Source organism: Mus musculus, chromosome 13 (assembly GCF_000001635.26).
Source record: "Mus musculus strain C57BL/6J chromosome 13, GRCm38.p6 C57BL/6J".
Lineage (NCBI taxonomy): Eukaryota > Metazoa > Chordata > Mammalia > Rodentia > Muridae > Mus > Mus musculus.
This window is the reverse complement of record NC_000079.6, coordinates 107682679-107701625: the sequence shown is the minus strand read 5'-3', so window position 1 is coordinate 107701625 and position 18947 is coordinate 107682679. Positions and strand designations below refer to the sequence as shown.

General features: G+C 46.3%; 2 long non-coding RNA genes across 2 annotated transcripts; one reads left to right on the top strand and one right to left on the bottom strand.

Annotated features, from left to right (window-relative positions):
• Positions 1-9457: 9457 nt before the first annotated feature.
• 1700006H21Rik (RIKEN cDNA 1700006H21 gene) lies at positions 9458-14229 on the bottom strand. Its single transcript, NR_045900.2, has 3 exons — positions 14042-14229; positions 11523-11678; positions 9458-9735 (listed from the first exon to the last, which is right to left on the bottom strand). It is a non-coding gene; the product is annotated as an RIKEN cDNA 1700006H21 gene (long non-coding RNA).
• Gm52061 lies at positions 12246-14441 on the top strand. The gene is made up of 2 exons (XR_003950694.1): positions 12246-12321; positions 13975-14441. It is a non-coding gene; the product is annotated as a predicted gene, 52061 (long non-coding RNA).
• Positions 14442-18947: the final 4506 nt, after the last annotated feature.

The window sequence follows — 18947 nt, the reverse complement described above, 5'->3', positions numbered from 1 at the left end:
TCATGCTAACTCCCATACATCCCAGGACAATCACAGGGAACTTCTAATGTCATTACCTAGCAGCGGCAAAAGAGGGATTGATATTTCATTCCTTGGTAATTGTTACCAGCCTCAGTGCCTTTGATGGTTTTCCCCAGAAACAGGAGGACCTGGAGAGAGGGACGAGAAGGTGGTAGGTGACTCTGGCATGCCTTTATTTTGCTCTGTGCTCACAGCTGAAAGCACACAGTGTAGCGGCAGCAAAAACCTCCAGAACTGGCCGCAGGGTTGGGGGTGACTGGACCTTATCAACACCTAGTTTTGTAAAGTGCAGAAAGAAAAGGAATCCTTCCATACTAAACCAGACCCGCTAGTCAAATACTCATTAAAACCTGTCTGTGTGAGGCATCGTGCAAGAGGCCATGGGCACTGAAGGGAGAGATGTTTGAGCCCTTGTCCCCAGAAGCTTCCAGTCCCACTGTGGGATCTAAGAAAGACCCTGTGTGCATACACAGGTGGACCAAGAGATGATTAGCAAGCCATTAGGAGAGGAAGAGACGCTCAAGTGTTTAGGTTAACTTCTTATTTTTTTTCAGGGTAGAGGGTCTGGTCCCAGGTTGAGATCTGAGGAAGGAGAGGATGGAGGTGGCATGAGCCACCCCGGTCTGGCAGCTCAGCCCCCTCATAGAGTCTGGACCCTGGCTTTAAATGCCACTGTGAGGCTCTGCAAGGGAGGAACCGGGGTGTATGGTTTGAGCTGCTGAGTCAGAACACCTCCCAAACCCCCAGCACTTGGGGCTGTTTTTTTTTTTTTCCAGGACTGGTTTTGTCTGCTACGTGAGCCCATTTTGTCTTTGTGCCTCCTAACACAGTCTGTAGAACTCCCAGACTGCTTGATGCACAGTCATGCATAAAACATGTGCTACAGCAAGCACACACACACACACACACACACACACACACACACACACACGTCACTTTGACTTTTCAATGCTTTGTGCTAAGGGAAAAAGAAACAAGGTTAGCTTTCCAGCTTCCCACCCCCAAATTGTCCCCAGAATGGATAGACACAGCCTTCCTTTGTGCCGTTTGCCAAGGGCTCAGCGTGCCATGTGTGGCTGCTGTTGTCCTGACTCCTCTGGCTAAGGAGGAGCCTGCCCTCCCTCAAACCTAGGAATCTAGCTCATTTCCTGTATCTTCTATTTCACCGGACATGTGGCGCCCAGTTCCTGTAAGTGGCATGATGCAAGCCCAGTGGTTGGGGATGTGGCTGCTCAGGCAGATCTCTGTACCTTCTGCTGAGCTACAGGGCACATTCCCTCTCTCAGCCCCTCGTGTCTAGAGCAGCCTGGGGTGGGGTTGGGGCATCTCACTGGTGAGCACCTTGGACTCCAAGGAGCAGGAGAGGACGTGTGGAGAAAGCCACAAACAAGAACTGGACTCTTTCCGCAGTGAGATGTACAGATTCCTTGGGGGGACCCAGACTTTAGCAAATCAGAAGACTAAACACAGAAGAAAGTGAGAGGGCATTGGGGTCACAGGAGTCTTTGAAGAATACTTGCCTGGGCCTTGATTTTCAATGCAGTGAGGCTTCCCAGGCAAAAGGGAGTCACACTCTGCTAGTCAAGGCACACCCGACCTACATTTGATCTTGGAGAAACACTTTTAAATCGATCCAGTGCAGGGTCAGTTCGGTTTCCCAGGGGACCTTGTGTTTGACCAGGGCATGGAGAAATGATTTCCAAGGTGAGGCTGCCTAAAACTTAAGTCTAAATTTTCAAATGGAAAAGCCTTTCTGTCTTATTTCCTGGGTAGAAGCAAAATCTATTATCCACGAGTGTGGTTCAGGAAGCACATACAAAGCGCCTTGTACTAGTTTAAACTTGAACTCAGTTGTTGTGAGGCAGATGTGAGGTAGCCCCAGCAGAAGGCATTTCTTGGTGGAGGCTGACAGTGCTGCTGGTGAGGAAACCACCGTCCCCCACCCCCCCACATGCAGTCTGAGACGAGTGCCCTTTCTCCTCCAACCTCCATGCTCTACATAGACCAACCTGACTGGCTAGCACATCTGCATTCCAGGTGGGGAAAAGGAGGGTGAAGAAGGAGAGAATGAGACTCAGAGCTACATGTGCCATCTGGTCCACCTCCTGTTGGCCCAGAACTCAGGCTTAAAAAACAGAGCTAGCTAGCATCGGAAAGGCTAGGACATGTAGCCTTTGCCAGGAAGCCCTGTCCTTGGTTTGAAAGATGCAAAGTGGATATGAGTGGACGGTTCACCGTTTTTGTCTCGCATGCTCAGTGTGGAAGATCCTGTGCCAGAATAAACCAGGCAGGGCCCATCCACAACAAATCCACTGAGCTCTACAGAACTACAATCCTGCACACATCATTTCAAATACACAGGGCAGACTTTGAGAAAGGCACCTGAAGGACAGAGGCAAAGAATCCCAGGCTGACAAGAAAGTGTTGGAATTTGTTCTGGATCTGGCAGGGGTGGAGGAGGGGCAGCGCCAGGCAGAGGGACTAAACTGAGGCCCCTGGTGTGGAGAATAGAGCCAGAGACAGGAGTGTGGAAGGTGCGGGTGGGTAGAAAGTGAGTTTAGAAACAGTCGCCTAGATCATCCTGACGCTGGAAGCATCTCCAAACAGAGGGAGATCACATCTAGGGATGGAGAAGGGGTGTGGCCATTGGATGGGCTGTGAGTATGTGTGTCACCTGTACACACACAGGTGATGAGGGTGTGGTGGGGACAGAATTGTGCTAAGGCTATGTCCCAGGGAACAAATCAACAAAAGGACATCCTTAGCCACACGAGGGAGAGTGAATCCAGCCTGGGCTACAGATGATTTTGATTCAAACCAAACCAAACCAATGAAATAAACCACCCCATGGGTGTGAGGGTGGAGAATTAAGGGAGGAGGAGTTTGTTCAAATACAGAGACAGCTATTTCTCAGGGAAGGAAGCCAAAGAGGAAAAAGCCCTCTTAGGTCCCACTTCATTTTCCCTGGGTGAGTCAAACAGCTTTGTTCATGGACCCAAACCCACAGGGAGCCTTGCCCAACCAGCCCTGAGTCCTGACATAGCTACCGTCACTGAGGCCCACTCGCAGTCGGTCTCTGTGACTCCTGGCCCGTTTTCAGGGGAAACCACGCACCTAAAAGTGTTTCATGGACACATCTTGAGTTCTTTGGAGCCATATGTTCACCCTCTGCACGATCCAAAGAAACTTTAACTCTCTAACTACAAAATACATTCACATTTTTCAAAGTTTCAAAATCACGAAAAACAGCTCAGTACTTACACTCACAGTCCCTCTGTCCCATGTCTGTCCAACCCCCTCCGGTATCTATCTATAGGTGTAATCACTTTATTACCAATATGTCAAGTTTCATGTCACTTTTGCTGTGATTTTTTTTAAAATGTGTATGAATGTTTTGCCTGCATGTATGCACGCATATCATATGCATGTCTGGTACCCACAGAGGCCAGAAGAGGGCATTGGAATCCCTGGAACTGGGTTTACAGTCAGTTGTGAGCTGCCATGTAGGTGCTGAAAACTGGACCCAGGTCTTCTGCCAGTGCCTCCCCTGCTCTTAACCACTGAACATCTGTCCAGCCCCCCTTTTGGTAATCTTCATTTATAATATTAAAGCTGTTTCATTTGCTTGAACTATCTGAAAGGAAAAGTATTGGACCCAGGACACCCCAAGACTAAGTTCTCAGCATAAAGGAGATTTAATTGTCCCGCGGGGACAAAGGACAGGAAATAAGAGACAAAGACAGGAGATGGAAAGACGAGAAGGAGAGGAGGGGAGGAGAGGAGGAGAGGAGAAGGAGAAAGGGGAGGAAGAGGACAGGGAACAGGGGACAGGGAGAAGAAATATTTGCCCTGTCCTGGAGTGGAACAAAGGACTGCCTCTTGAGAGAGAGACAGACATGATCCATAGGCAAATGGGGGGGTTGGAAGAATAAAGGGGGAAACCCCATATAAGGGTGAGGTGTTTCTTTTTTATTGGACATATTAATTAGGTGAGCTAAAAGGGACTTTTGCTTGCTGGACTTGAACACTTTTGATAGCTGGACCTTGGTAGTCAGCTTCAGGAGGAGGAATTGGCCAAAAAAGGGAGTGGACCTTGGGGGCTAGCTTTAGGAATGTAATCTAATGGTTTTTAGCAAGGCAGAGGGAGTCAGAAGAAGGACAAGGCCTGCCAGAGTCGTGCTCCCCAGCTGACCAGAGGGCCTTCAGTCTCCCATGTTTATTGTGCTCCTTCCATTGGCTCTGCCACCGTGCTTAATTAAGTCTGTGGTCTCATGTCTCTTCTCCCTACAATCTTATCAAGTATACTTGACCACTGCTCCAGCATGTTTGTGTCTACATGGTCACACACACTCACAGATACATGCTCACACACACTCACAGACACATGCTCACACACAGCTGCCCACCTCGTACAAAGACCACACTGCTTCCTGAGTGACCTTCATCAGATACAGCCTGGGCAAAATCGCCTTGTGACCAGAGGATGTTGCCAGAGTCAAGCTGACCCCAGTATGGTCTTTGAACTCAGCCTAGAACCACTTCCTGCTACCAACAGGTTTTTCCTGACATATTCAGAGTTTCAGTTATCTCTCTCTCTGCCTTGGATTGCTCGTAGCCCCCCCTTTTCCATGCATGAATCCAGATCAAATTCCAGCCCTTCCGTGGAATCATCAATGGGGATTTCTGTATCTCTGTTTTCCAGTGCCCTCTTCAAAGTCTGCTCTGCACATTTGTGATAGTATGTATTACATGACACATTGATTAACAGCAAGATGGAAGAGGTGTTTGATCTTAAGTAGGGTGCTTTTATTTTAAAATAAAAGAAACATCCCAGGGTGAGTTTCTTTGGCTGAGATGAGAGGCTTTTCACTTGGGGGAATTGAGACTCCTTCCAGTACAGGACACCGTCACAGCCTGGAAGCTAGGACCAGCCCAGCAGAGTGCTAGACCTGTTTCATTTTCCCAGAGCTTCAAGCCTAGTGCCTCTTCCTGATTCCTCCCTTGGTAAGGCCAGCCTGGGTATTTGAAATTGGCCATGGCAAAGCTCTCATATTCCAGAATTGGTATAAATTCATCTATTTCTTACGGCCATGAGGCCAGTCACTAAAGAGCTGTTAGCACACTGCTGTGGACATGGATGCAGACTGGTTATTTCTGGTCGTTAAGACCTGCCTGGGTCTTAGAGGGTTCCTTTGTTCAGCTAATGGTTCTGGTCACTTTAGGTCACACATTTTCCTCTTGTCCCCTTCTCTCTATGTTATCAATTTATAGTTAACTAATAGGCAAACCCAGCTGCCGTCTCTTGGCTTTGAAAGGTTATTCACTATTCTTGTCTTGAATCTGCTAATAGAGATTTTTTTTTACATGAAAAGAAGTCACAATTTACCAGCAATAAGTAATAATTACTTCTGTATTTGTCTCAATCCATCCTAAAATAGATTAGTCAATCTTACTACTTAAAGTTTTATTGCTGTGTTGAGATGACCATGGCAAGTCTTCTAAGAGAAAGCGTGTAATTGGAGCTGGCTTATCGTTCAGAGGTTTAGTCCATTATCATCATGGCAGGAAGCATGGCGGCACACAGGCAAGCATGATGCTGTGGTGAGCAGCTCAGAGGTTACGTCCATTGTCATGGTGGGAAGCATGGCGATGCACAGGGCAGACATGGTGCTGCTGGAGAAGAAGTGGAGAGCTCTACATCCTGATTATAGGCAGCAGGCAGAGAATGAGCCACTAGGGCTGGCTTGAGCATTTGATACCTCAAGGTCTGTCCCCACAGTGATACACCTCCTCCCATGAGGCCACATCTACTCCAACAAGGCCACACCTCCTAATAGTACCATTCCCTATGAGCCTATTCAAGCCCTTTTCTTGCAAACCACCACACTCATCAAGTTTGCTTTTGGGCTGTGTATGCAGAATACGACCTGTTGTTGTGGCCCTTTGCTTTAAAGGTGATGATGACCACTGTTGCAAACCTTGGATGAGCTTTTGAGATGGAAAAACGAGTGATCTCTCTTTTGGATACCATAAGGACAATAGGTAGAGTGTTAAAGAAAGGAAGATACAAGGATGTTTGCTTTGAAATATTAAATGAAAGGGGTGTGTTGGCTGATGTTGTGAATTGAAATAAAGAATTAAAGGAGACTTTCTTTTTATGTATGTGAGTACATGGTCACTGTCCTCAGACACACCAGGCATCAAATCTCATTGCAGGTGGTTGCGAGCCATCATGTGGTTGCTGGGAATTGAACTCAGAACCTCTAGAAAAGCAGTCAGTGCCCTTAACTGCTGAGTCATCTCTCCAATCCTAAAAGAGGCTTTCTTAAGTGTGCCCTGATTTGGGATATGCTTACTCTGAGTCAGTCACTGTGGGATAGAGGAAAAGCACCTGCCCAGAACGCCTGAGGTAGAAAGTCAACGATACAAAGACACATTTAAAGAAGTGTGTTCAGTCTGTGGTTCCTTTTTTGAAATAGGCTATTTCAAGGCTATGTTTGTTATTTCATTTAATGAATTCCCCCACCATCCCTGATCATAGCTAAAGGGATTAGGAGTGATTACCTTATATGAGCTGTGCTATTGAGAATATCTTCTATGGACATTTAGAATTAATAGACCCAAACTGGGGTAGTGCTTGTGGGTATTAGATGTGAAGGGTGTTGGAGTCTCGGGGAACAGGAACAAGGAAACCATTCTGGAACTATCACATCTTTTCATGGATCATGATAAGAAAGAGGAGAAAGCCAGGCTGCAGATCGAGAGGAAGAGGAGACAGAGAAGGTGGTCAGAGAGAAGCTGTGATGACAGATGTCTGTATGAAGGAAGGAACAACCAGCTGCCTTGGTCTGAGGCTTTCTAGCCTAGTTCTAGTGTACCCTTGACCCCACTGTGTGTGTGTGTGTGTGTGTGTGTGTGTGTGTGTGTGTGTGTGTGTGTGTACGAGCTCGCGCGTGTGCACACACGCACGTGAGCACGCGTCTATGCATGGGTTTTACTAGGAAATTGAATTCAGGGCTCTAGGTATGCAATGCAAATGCTCTACCACTGAGATATTTCTCCAGTTCTCCAAATACTTCATATTTTGAGGCAAATTCTTACCAGGTTGTCCAACCTGGCCTTGAACTCACTTTGTAGTCCAGGCAGGCCTTGCACTTGTAATTCTTGGGTCTCACCCTCCTCGGTAGCTGGGATTACAGGCCTATATTAACAGACATGGCTAGTATAGCTTTCTCTGAGACTAACCTATAGCTCCTATTCCTTACTCCTAGGGCACACCCAAGTTGCCATGTAGTGAATCTACCTTTCTTTGTTTCAAGTCACCGAACTTGCTCAGCCCTGACTTTGAGTGACCACCGTCTACAGTCGAGTATCTGAAATCATTTTGCAGATGGAGCCTTTTTGTGTGTAAACTGGGGGACTCGCATTTATCTTTAGAGCTATCTGAAGATTAGGAAGCATCCAGAAAAATACTTAGATCTTAGTAATCATTAAGTGGATGGGAGGTGATATTTTGTGAAACCATGGAGCTTGGCACCTACATTTAGGGGGAACCGCAAGTGCTCGTTGGCCAATGTTTAGTTCGTCAGTCCTCATACCCTTGATCTTCTCTCTACCTGAGATGCCTTTGCTGTCATGTGTGCTGGGCAATACTCCACTTAGCCTTCCCCTGGAGTCTCTAAGAGAGCTGGCCTCTATAGTGTCAGTGGTTGTCCTGCATTACTATACCTTTGTATCATGCATCAGTGTACTTTTGATTTCTCCTCTGAACTTTGCTTTCCCTAAAAGAAGCTATATTTGCCTATTTGATTTTTAGCAACAGGCTTCATACATGACAAAATTAATAAATGGCCAAATGGAGAGTTCTAATTGAGACTGTGGAGTCAAAAGACAAATGACACACAGAGATAATTTACAAAAGGTAGATACTTGAGATTATATCTCTGAACGACATTACTAGGGGAGTGAGGCAGGAGAAGGAAAGGGGGAGGGGGAGCTCTGAGGATGCAGCAGACCTGAAGAAACAGAGAGGAGGGACAAGGTGTGGGAAGAAGCAGGCGCATATAGAGGAATCACACAGAAGGGGAGGGAACTTGGGGAGTGGACAGAAATGTTAATAAGATGATTTACACAGAGACTAGACAAGGAACTTCGGAATCCATTCATGAGATATTTGAAGGCAGAGCCAGAAAGCTGGTCAAGGGGGGAAGCCAGATAATCAGGTTTACCGAGTTAGTGGCTAGTATGCACTGTTTGGTTAAGAACTCACCAAAGGAAGATAAGGAAGAGAGGAGGATAATAAAGATGTGCACTAGGGTAGGGCCCTGCCCTACCTCAGAGTGAGTGGGCCACCTCGGCTTTCTTTGTGCTATGTAACGTCAACTTCTTCTCTTCCTTGTTTGCCATTTCCATGAAGCCTCTCAGACTTAACAACTTTGTCAACCAACTTTTAGTAACTGTTGTCTCTACTCTTTCCGATTATTTATAACATAGCAATTCTCTCTCTGTAGTGTTTTTCTATGGAAGTTCATCCATCCATCATCCTTGTATCCACCCACCCATTCATCCATCAGTCTCTCCATACAATAAATATTTATTTGGCCACGATTAAGGTCTAGATGCTCGACTTTAGGAGTTACCTATAGAGAACAAAGATGGCTCTAAGGAGTTGTTAGTCTCATTACAAAGAGTAGAACTGACTGGCTGCCTCGTCTGGGGTTTTCTAGTTTCAATTTTGGGAGTTGCAACCACCTGTTCGTATTTGAGATTTCCTGGTGCTGGTCTTGACTCCAAGGATAAATAGGAAGCGATCAACCTCCAGCTTATTCAACTCATCAGAAGCCAGCCTTCACTGAGCAATTGTCCCAAAACCAAGCCAGAGTCCAAAGGAAACAGGCTGTGTGGTTTAGAAGCCTCCACAAGAGTCTTGTGTGTATTATTCATGGCTTGTCATTTGCAGTCAAAGACATAGGCTGCCCTCTAACATCTCTGAGGAAGTTCATGATTTATTGGAGGCACCAGAAGAAATATAAAGCTAAATAGTAATCTAACCCCTCTGGGGGAGTCTTGCTTCTGTCTTTTACATAATATTAGGACCTCAGCAAATAGTTTCTCCGAGATTAAAAAAAACTTCAGCAAACATTCAACTGGAATGTTTGAGAACTGAAACCATTCATGCTTTTTATGTTGTAAGACTTGAGTCTCATCCAAAGTTCTTTTTAGATATCAAGTTTTGAAAAATCCCCCAGTACAAAGGAATAGGAAGTCTGTGGTGTAAGCAGCACAGTACAAGCCACTCTAGCCCCACTCTTAGAAACCGAGGGCAAGCTCGAACTCTTCCTCTTTGATCCTTTCTGTAGACCGTCAAAACAAGGCTTAAAGACACATTATTTCATGGTTCTTCAGGGACAGAAGGAAAGAAATATATCAAATGCCCAGTGTTTCTGAGGGATCCCCCTTGTATAATTTAAGAACAAGTTTTGTTACAGACAACAGCAAATTCAACTATAAGAGACTTAAGCTGCTGAGCCCGACTTCATTTTTCTCAAATAATGAGAAGTGCGCGGGCCAACAGCCGGGGGCTGGCACAGTTACTGGTTGGTGCTGTCAGGTCCTCTGTGTCTTTCTGTCCCATCATTCTTCATGTGAAGCTCTGAGCTTCCTGTTTTCAAGTCAGCTTCCAGGCAGGAATAATGTGGATGCCAAAGCCTTCCCCTGGAGAAGAAAGGGACATGGTTCATGTGGCTCCTACTGGCACTGTCTTGACTCCAACATAGCCATTCCTATCTGAAGGGTGACTAAGGAATCCAAAGACACTAGTAGCTTTTCAGACCCTGTATTAAAGGTAAAGGAGGTGGCACTGGGATTAGATGTCGACTAAGCCACTCTGCAGTATCTGCTGTGACACTCTGAAAATGATCTTAAGAGTTTTTGAAGACACAAAGACTTATTACAGGGGGGTGGTGGTTGTTTGTTTTAAGTCAGTGAAAGCAACAAACTAACAGCCAAACCCCAAGAGTTACGCTCTGCATATCATGGTATCTCCATAGGATTCTTCATAACATTTGATCAAGAAGCATGATGCTGGGATACGGGTACGGCTCAGTGGCAGAACACCTGCCTAGCATATGTGCAGCCCAGAGTCTGATGCCTAACCCTCGAGGAATAAAAATAAAAGTGTAACGCTTCATGACATATCAATCTGAAATGCCAAGAGGGAGAGAGGAGGATGGTGGGAAGGGGAGAGAGTGGAAACTCTTGTCTTCTCAAGAATGTGAAACAGCTTCTGCTTTCAGTGCTTCCAAGTGATAGACTTTGGGCTAACGGAGGGAACTGAAGTGCCACTCCAGTTGGGAGCCATAAACTACCAGAGAGTTGTCCTCAAAGTAGTAGACATCGGTGCAAGCCCCTCTGGAAGCTGTCTGTATGCTTTGGATGACATTTATCATGAAAGTAGAATGTCCAGTGTAGTTGCCAAGACAACATGTTGCCTTGCTCCAAACACTTCTGTACCTCTTGCATGACAATCTGCTTAGCTGCCTTTGGGTGATGGGTGTGCAGGGTCCTATGGAAATTTACAATTTCACACTTTCCACGCTCTTCCCATGGGCACATGTGGTGGCGGTAGGCACAGGTATATGTGTGTACATTCATGTAGAAGCTACCCAGGAACATCAGCTGACTTCTTCTATTTCATTCTGCCTTGTTGCCTCAGACAGGGTCTCTCACGGATCCAAAAGCTTGCTGTTACTGCTAGGCTGCCTGGTCAGCAGGCTCAGGACCCAACTGTCTCAGGAGCCAATCCTGGGTCTTCATACTTGCAGAGAAAACACTCTGACTCACTGGCAGCCGCCCCCGCCCCCCACCCCTCATATCCTCCACTGTTGATTAAGGAGTTAATTTAACATATGTCATAAGTCTAATTACTAAAATAAAAGTTTTCTCTGCCATACATGATCAAATATGCCCTCCTGACTCCCCTCTTTTCCAATTGTGATGCTTGAGACAGTAGTAGTTCTGAGCATCCCTTAAAAATGGGTTTTCAGAGCCATACAAGAAATTGTCTTATTTTGCCTTGTTAAAAAGAATGTTCAGAGATAGTGTTGAATAGCACCCATACACACACACAAACACACACACACACACACACACACACACACACTCGGTGCGGGGAGACAGAGACAGAGAGACAGAGACAAAGACTGAGAGGCTCAGTCATGGCCAGGAGACTGACTTGTAAGGCCCAGTAGAACAAAACATCAGGATTGGTGGCACTGGGACTGAGTGAGGGATAAAGCAAGAAAAGGAGAGAAATCAAAGTCTTTAAGTCAACTCACATTCTTGTTTGCTTATTTGTCTTACAAAGTCCCAAGGATAATGTATCCAAGAAGCCAACAAACCAACAACCAACCAATCATCCAACTAACCAACCAACGAACCAACCAAACAACCAACCAATCAAACAAACAAACAAGCAAACCGAGTTCTAGGTGAATGAGTACCTTAAAGCTTACTGCAGCTTGTCCATGGGCAGCCTCTCTCTGAGGAAGCAAAAGAAGCTGATGGCTTGCAGAAGCCGCGTGCTTTAATATTCCTGATAAATCTAGAAGGCTGCTGAAGAAGGTGAGAGCTGGGGAGGCTGCCCTCTACCTGCACATCTGTGGAGGGGTAAGTCAGGTGTGAACCCTGGCTCATGAGACAGTAACTCAAGCTCCCCTACAAGATAAACTGCTAGAGTCCTACCCTCTGGCCCTGTCTGAAGTTCCTCGGCTTGGACTGTAAAGCAGTCTCTCAGTCAGCTTTTGGAGACAGAGAGGGGGTGGGGTGCACTTTGTCTCCCATCGCAAAGGCTCACGTTGGCAGCTCCTTCAGGAGAGAACATTGGATGCTGACCAAAATGGCTGCAGAGTTCAGTAAAGTTGCTTCCTTAGTTCTATCTGGAAGCTCTTCAGAGGCATAATTTCATTCCAGCCAAATGTAATTAGGAATGTGATTTGATTTAAAAAAAAAAAAAAAACAAATCGAAGGAGAGAAATGAGGCTTCTCCTCCCTCCCTCCCTTTCTTCACTCGTTAACAGGGTTTATATATGTGACCTTAAGGGTCGGCTTCCCTCTGACCCTGGCCAGGCACCCTAAAGGAACCATGGCCCCAGGAGGTGAATGGGGGGAGAGGCACAGTTCCTGCAAGAGAATCCTAAGGATCTTTAAAATTCTGATCTCGAGATCCTGGGAAAGCACAGCAGCTGTATGCCCTCCGTGGGAATGAGATGTCCACTTAATTAAAGCAGGGCAAGGCAGTGGGTGAGCAACTCTCTGGGAGGAAAGCCGGGGTTCTTATCTCACCAGGGCCTTAGTCAAGAGAATTAGCAGCAGGGAAGCAGCTCTGGCTTCCAGGGAGCATGGGCGCCTCAGCCAAGTTTGGTGGAAGAGACAAGGAGAAAAGTAGGAGAGGAGAGGACCCTTGACTCCCTGTATTATTGGCCATGACCCAAAGTAATCTCTCTCTGACCTACTCCATCTTATCGCCAAGGCTCTAATGAGAATTGTGTGGTGAGTTTTTGATAAAGGGCAGTTCAAAATGAGACAGAGAGGTCAAACATTGCAGGCTGCGGCTGTCAGTTTCTGTCTGCACGCACTGTCTTGTGACTCTCTCTTGTTTGTGGGAACGTCCCTTTATCCATTTTCTGAATCTGTTTTCTGCCTTCTTGGGAGAAGCCTTGCGTGCACCTGAAAACAGCTAATGGGAGCTGGAGAGCAGTGTCCAGTGTTCCTGGGTGGACAAATTAAGCCGGAAGTTACTGCAAAAGAACTGAGTTCAAGGAAAGTCCTGGGGATTCCTACAGCTATGGTAGGGATGGCACTGAAAGATGGACTGGGAAGGCTAAACTGGTCCCATGGTGTGCATCTCACGCCCATGTTCGACAGAACACCAATGTTCTGTTTCCACTGCATCATTTCTAGAGGATCCCCCTTTGATTCTCAAGTTTGTTGACTCGTGGATGCAAAGAGGCTGCTGCAGGTCCCAGCATCACACATTTATGCAAAATAGAAAAAGAGTATAACCGGTGGCTCCATTCCTATCTGTTTCATCTTACCAGGAAAGAAAACAGTTCCCTCTAAGTCCCAGAAAACTCCTTATTTCCTTGGCCAAAATTGTCACGTAGTTACCCGGGAAGTACAAAGAGACTGGGAATTTAAGGGTTGGGAAATATTGTTAATCTAATTCAAATTGGAGTTCATAAGAGAGACAGAGTAGCTGGCTACCAAGTAGGCAGAGAATGGGGCATCCTAGGGGTGTTTTGATCTACAAACTGCCAGCAGTTTTGTAAAGAAAACTAAAGCAGGGGAAAGCCAGGTCCAAGAAGTGGGAGTGAGTGGGTAGGGGAGCAGGTGAGGGGGGTATAGGGGACTTTTGGGATAGCATTTGAAATGTAAATGAAGAAAATACCTAATAAAATTTTTTTAAAAGAACAACAAAAAAACTAAAGCTTCTCTAAGTAAACCAAACAGAAGAAATTCGATGCAGCAATTTGTTATCAATCTGGGAAGTGTCAGGAAGGCCAAAGAAAGAGGAAGGGAGGGAGGGAAGGAGGAAGGGAGAGAAAGAGAAGAAAGGGAAAGGGAAGAAAGAGAGAAGATGAATTTATTCAGACATTAGGGACTGAGCTACAATTATATAGAGAAAATCTTATAACCCCCCCAACCAGGGTTGCTGTATTCCTGGACAGTTGGTATATGGACTGGGAAGTTGGTATATGGACTGGGAAGTTGGTATATGGACAAGATTCAAGAAGCCAGAAGCCTGTGCTAGCGCTTACAAAGACATAATACTCTGACATGTGTGCTATAAATGTATGAAAAGCATTAAGGTGCTCAGGTTTCCCATAAGCCCAGAACTGCCTCTTGCATCTTCCGGGTGCCAGGAGGAACCTAAGACTGCACCCCCTTTTCCAGCACCCCATTCTCCTAGTCCTCATCACTGATGGAATCTAGATGGCGACTAGCTGGTGTGAGAATTGACCTGGGAACTCTTTGCCGACTTCCAGCCCCTGTATGAGCCATCCTCCAGACAGCACAGGTCAGAATGGTGCGGGGGTGTGGAGATCAACCTCATGAAGGAAAGTGTGGGATGGAGAGCGAGGCGCCACAAGCTCGCCACAAGCTCCTGCGACTCCTCGAAGCGTCCTCATTAGATCTAAGATGTCTCCCAGAACACCCGTGAGACAGCAGGAAGGAACTGCTTACCCCGGAAGTCCTAACGGCCCAGTTCCTTCTGAGTTACCTCATCAGGCACAGCTTTCATTGGGGCACAGTGACAGTGTGGTGAGATATGATTGGCTGAGGATTTAGGGGCTTGGGATTGGCTCAAACACTGTATATAAGTTTATGCATTGTGCAATAAACTCAGATCTGCACCCTGATGCTGGTCTCTGGAGTCTGATTCCTGGGATTCATCGTGTGACTCCGTCCCCTCTCCTTCCCCATCCTCAGTCCTGTTCCCACAGGATGATTCAAGACAAATGATGGCCCAGGCATGGTCCCCTGAAAAGATAGGGAGAGGCCGGGCTTGATCCTCCTGGACTTGTGAAACGGCGACGATGATGCTTTGTCTTCTGTCTATGTTAACTGGTCAAGGAAACAGGGAGAGAGCATGCCTTTAATCCCAGCACTTGGGAGGCAGAGGCAGGAGGATTTCTGAGTTCAAGGCCAGCCTGGTCTACAGAGTGAGTTCCAGGACAGCCAGGACTACACAGAGAAACCATGTTTCGAAAAACAAACAAACAAACAAACAAACAAACAAAAGAGAGAGCGAGAGAAAGAAAGAAAAAGAAAAAAGAAAAACCCAACTTCAAACACTATTCAGGGGTGTGAGGGTGGGGGTGACATCCAGAGATACTTTAAATTGTATGTCCAGATAGCTAGATTCTCCATCAAAGTTTCTTTCATTTATTTCTGTTTTAGAAGACAAAGAAATTTGAACCGTTGGATAGATATTTTAAAAAGCATGCGATGTCACCTTTCAGGCTTGATATAATAATGAAAGTATTGAAAAAGATAAAGATTTCTACTGTTGATGGTTTGGGCTGGAAGGTCCTGCTCTGTGATTTAACTCTGTTAGAGAATTAGTTTCCTAATTTTTATTTTATTTTGGTATATGTGTATGTGTGTGTTTGTGTGCATTCATATATGTGCAGGTTCTCACATAAGGAAGTGTGTGCGTGTGCACAAATGTATGGAGGGCATAGGGTATCCTCAGGCATCATCCCTAAGTCTGTTTAAGGCTGGGTATCTCAATTTCCTGGAGCTTGTCAGCTAGCAAGTCCCAGACCTATTTGACTCTGCCTCCCTAGTGTTGGCATTACAAATGCCACCGTACTTGGCTTTTTCAATATGGGCTCTGGGGATTGACTTAGGTCCTTGTGTTTGCAAAAGGCAAGCACTTTACCAACTGAGCCAGCTCCTTAGTGTAAGTCTCATAGTTCTTTTTTAGCAGTGAGTTTGTTTAGGTCATTAAAAAGAAGCCACAGTAAGCTTGCTCTGGTCGTATTTTCTCTCTGTGGTCACTGTGACCTGCCATTTTTAATGCAAGACCCTGTGCACTGTGGTGGTAGACAATTGTCTGCAAGAGACATTTGCAAATATTTTGGCTGGGGAATGTTTGCTTCCAGGACAATTAGGAACATCCATTACCAAGGACACATGTGGATACCTCTTTCCATATAGGAGTGTGCAGTGAAAACCTGGGATTTGAAATTCACCTATACACAGATTTATGAAGGAGGATCATCATGCAGATGAAGACCCTTGCTTAGGCAAACCCAGAGGCCTCTTGGCCTCACATAAAACCTCACCTGGAAAATATAAAACTTCATGCACAGAGCCAAAGCAGAAAGCTGCCTGAGACAAGAGCCCAAATTTGGCTGAAACAAAAGGCCAGGCGATGAGTTTTTTGGAAAGAACTGGAAGAGCGTAGCAAAACTTGTGACATTAACAGTGAGACTTTATATTTGTGGAGCAATTCAGGGCTTATGAGATACATTTTTATAATCTTTTCAGTCTCCTGTGTTCTTCATTCCTCATGCTGCAGAAGTTAGGTGTTCCAGTGATCCACTACTGTGTACCAAGCTTGCCCAAGGTCAAAGATTGCTCATGTTTTCAAGGCTGGCCGGGGATGCTGGTGTTGGTGTGGAGCTCTGCCAGGATGCTTGCCTGAATGTTTGCAGGTGGCCTTCCCTAGTGGCTTGGGATTCTCAGAACCTGGTACTAAGTTTAAAGAGAGAGACACACAGACAGACAGACAGACAGACAGACAGACACGTGCACATGTGCACACACACACACACACACACGTAGAAAAACAGAGACAGAGAGAGGAAGAGAGGCAGAGACACACACAGAGACAGACAGAGACTGAAAAGGAATGAATATTTCAAACATGGCAAGTTTAAGACTGAATACAATTTGTACACAGCAGATAAGGTGGTTCATTTTTTCTCTTGTCTTTTGACCACAGAAGTTGGAAGTTGGACAGAGGGGAGGGGAGAGTAGCCCCTCCTCAGATTTTGAAATTGAGTTTTTAGCATTGAATACTTCAAGGAGGCTCCTGAGCCCTACTTGGCATGAAGAGTCTGTCACCTTAAGTGTCAGACCCAGAGGGACCTTTGAGCACACTGAATCACAGAGAACAGGACGTGGGGATAAACAGTTGCCTCAAGATCCATAGCTAAGTCAGAGATGGGATAAGTCTGAGTCTAATGTCCCTGAGCCACACACAGCCAACTGCCCCTTTGAGGAGTCTGGTCTGTTCCATGTTTTCTACTCTTCCTTGCTAGCTACTGCTACTGATCCCGTGCTAGAAGCAGCAGAGTGTGGCAGACAATGGTTTAAAAACAAAACAACTAATGAACTCACCCAAACCTGGAACTCTTCTGCTTTGTCTTTGGGTGCAGGGGGTGAACATTTACATGTGCTACTAATGAACCCAGTCTGGGTCCTGTCTTCTAATATCCCAAATCGACAGCCAAGCCGCTATCTGTCAGAGGCCTGACTGCAGCTCATTAAAGCAGTGAGGAAGGGGGCTGTCATTAGAACCTGGAGACAGGCCTTGGTTCAGCTTGTCTCTTGACTTGGGGTCTACAGCCACTCACAGCAGAGCCCTAGAGGTGAGTGGGGGAGGGGAACCTTCTGTCTGTCTGTCTGTCTGTCTGTTTGTCTGTCTGTCTGTTACTCTGCCCTCACTCATCCTTCCCCCTCCTCTCCGAGACCTTAGGTTGTTTCTCCATCCCCTTCTCCTCCTCACGCCAAGGTAAAGATCTGATTGTATAAGGTGGGGTCTTCAGAGAGACATGCGGTCCCTTCGTAAGTGTACACAAGGTTTATGAAAAGGGATTAGTTTATGCAGCTATGGAGGCTGGCAAACCTGGAGATCTGCAGGATGAGTCAGCACCCTGGAGACCCAGGACAGCTGTCCTTTGAGCTATAATAGGATGGCTTTGAGGCTCAGCCCTTTGTTTTCTTCAGACCCTCCTCCCTTAGCTGGCTTAGGCCCACCCCCACACTGGAGAGCAATCAGCCTCATTCAGTTTTAGTCTCTCTCATACAGAAACATCTACAGAGACACCCACAACCCCCAAAATATATGACCAAGCAGCAGAGAAGCTATAAGCTAGTCATTACTTATAATCAATGGTCACAACAGACACTGGGCACTGCCAGGGGTAGCTATGGGCTGTAGAAATGTTGCCATGAACACAGCGAGATACCTGTGTCCCTGAGCTGGCTGCTAAGACATGAAATCTGAAGCATGGACTGGCCTTCCCATCACCTCTCAACCTCTCCAGCCTGTATCTTAACACATCTCCTGGCCCTTCCCTAACCATGCCTTGCCTGCTGTGAACTGGTGATTTTGTCCTAGGGCTTCACAGCTCAGAGCATTTGCATGTCCTGTTTTCTCTGCCTGGGACACCCTTACCTCCATCCTGTGCCTGGAAACTTCTATTTGCCTCTTCACGACTCAGCTGAAATGTTATTAAGGACGTTAATAATTCAGACACATGGAGGGCTGTGCCTGATGCTTGCACTGCCTGAATGTTTGATATAACCAGTGGTAGCATTTGTATTTGTATCAACTCATTTCTTTGGCCAGCCAATGAATATTTTAAAGACACCAAGCACATGTCAGGCTCTGGAGTAATTGCTGAGATACAGGGAACCAAACAAGATCGGTGGAGTACGTATTTCAAAAGAGAGGAGATGCACAGAGATCCAAGTCAGATAAATACACACACACACACACACACACACACACACACACACACACACACACACACACACACGATAAAACTGACAGCCTTTTGAAAGGAGCATTTAGCAACCAACACAGAACACAGCAGAGTGGCCATCCTTTGGCTGAGAGTTGGTGATGATCTGATGAATACATTTAACTGAGGCGGGACTGATGACAAGAAAGACCCTTGTCCATAAAATTGGGCGGGGGGGTGGGGGGGGGGAGGAGGTCATCCAGGGAGAAAGAATGGCAGAGGCTGTGAGTCTAGAAAGAGCTTGGGGAATCTGAGGGACAGTAGGAAGGCACAAAGGCTGGAGAGAGTTGGGGGAGCAAGGGAGCAAGGCAAGGACCAGGCAGAGAGAAGACCCTGGCTTGGATCTGTTGCCCCTGTCATCCTGGGTACTCACAGTTCTTGTCCTCGTGTGGTGTAGCCTAGCGTTATAGCTGTCTGAGGTTTCCTGAGGAAGGCTGGCTGTCTACTCCAGAAGCAGAGTAGGCTTTGCTGCCTGGATGTCACTCTTTGCTGAAAGACTTATCACAGCCCTGTGACTCATGAGACTGTGGACCCCTGGAGATTGGGAATCCCATCCATTTCTTCTTCCTTGCATTGCCAACTCCCATCCCAGACTGAGTCATAGTG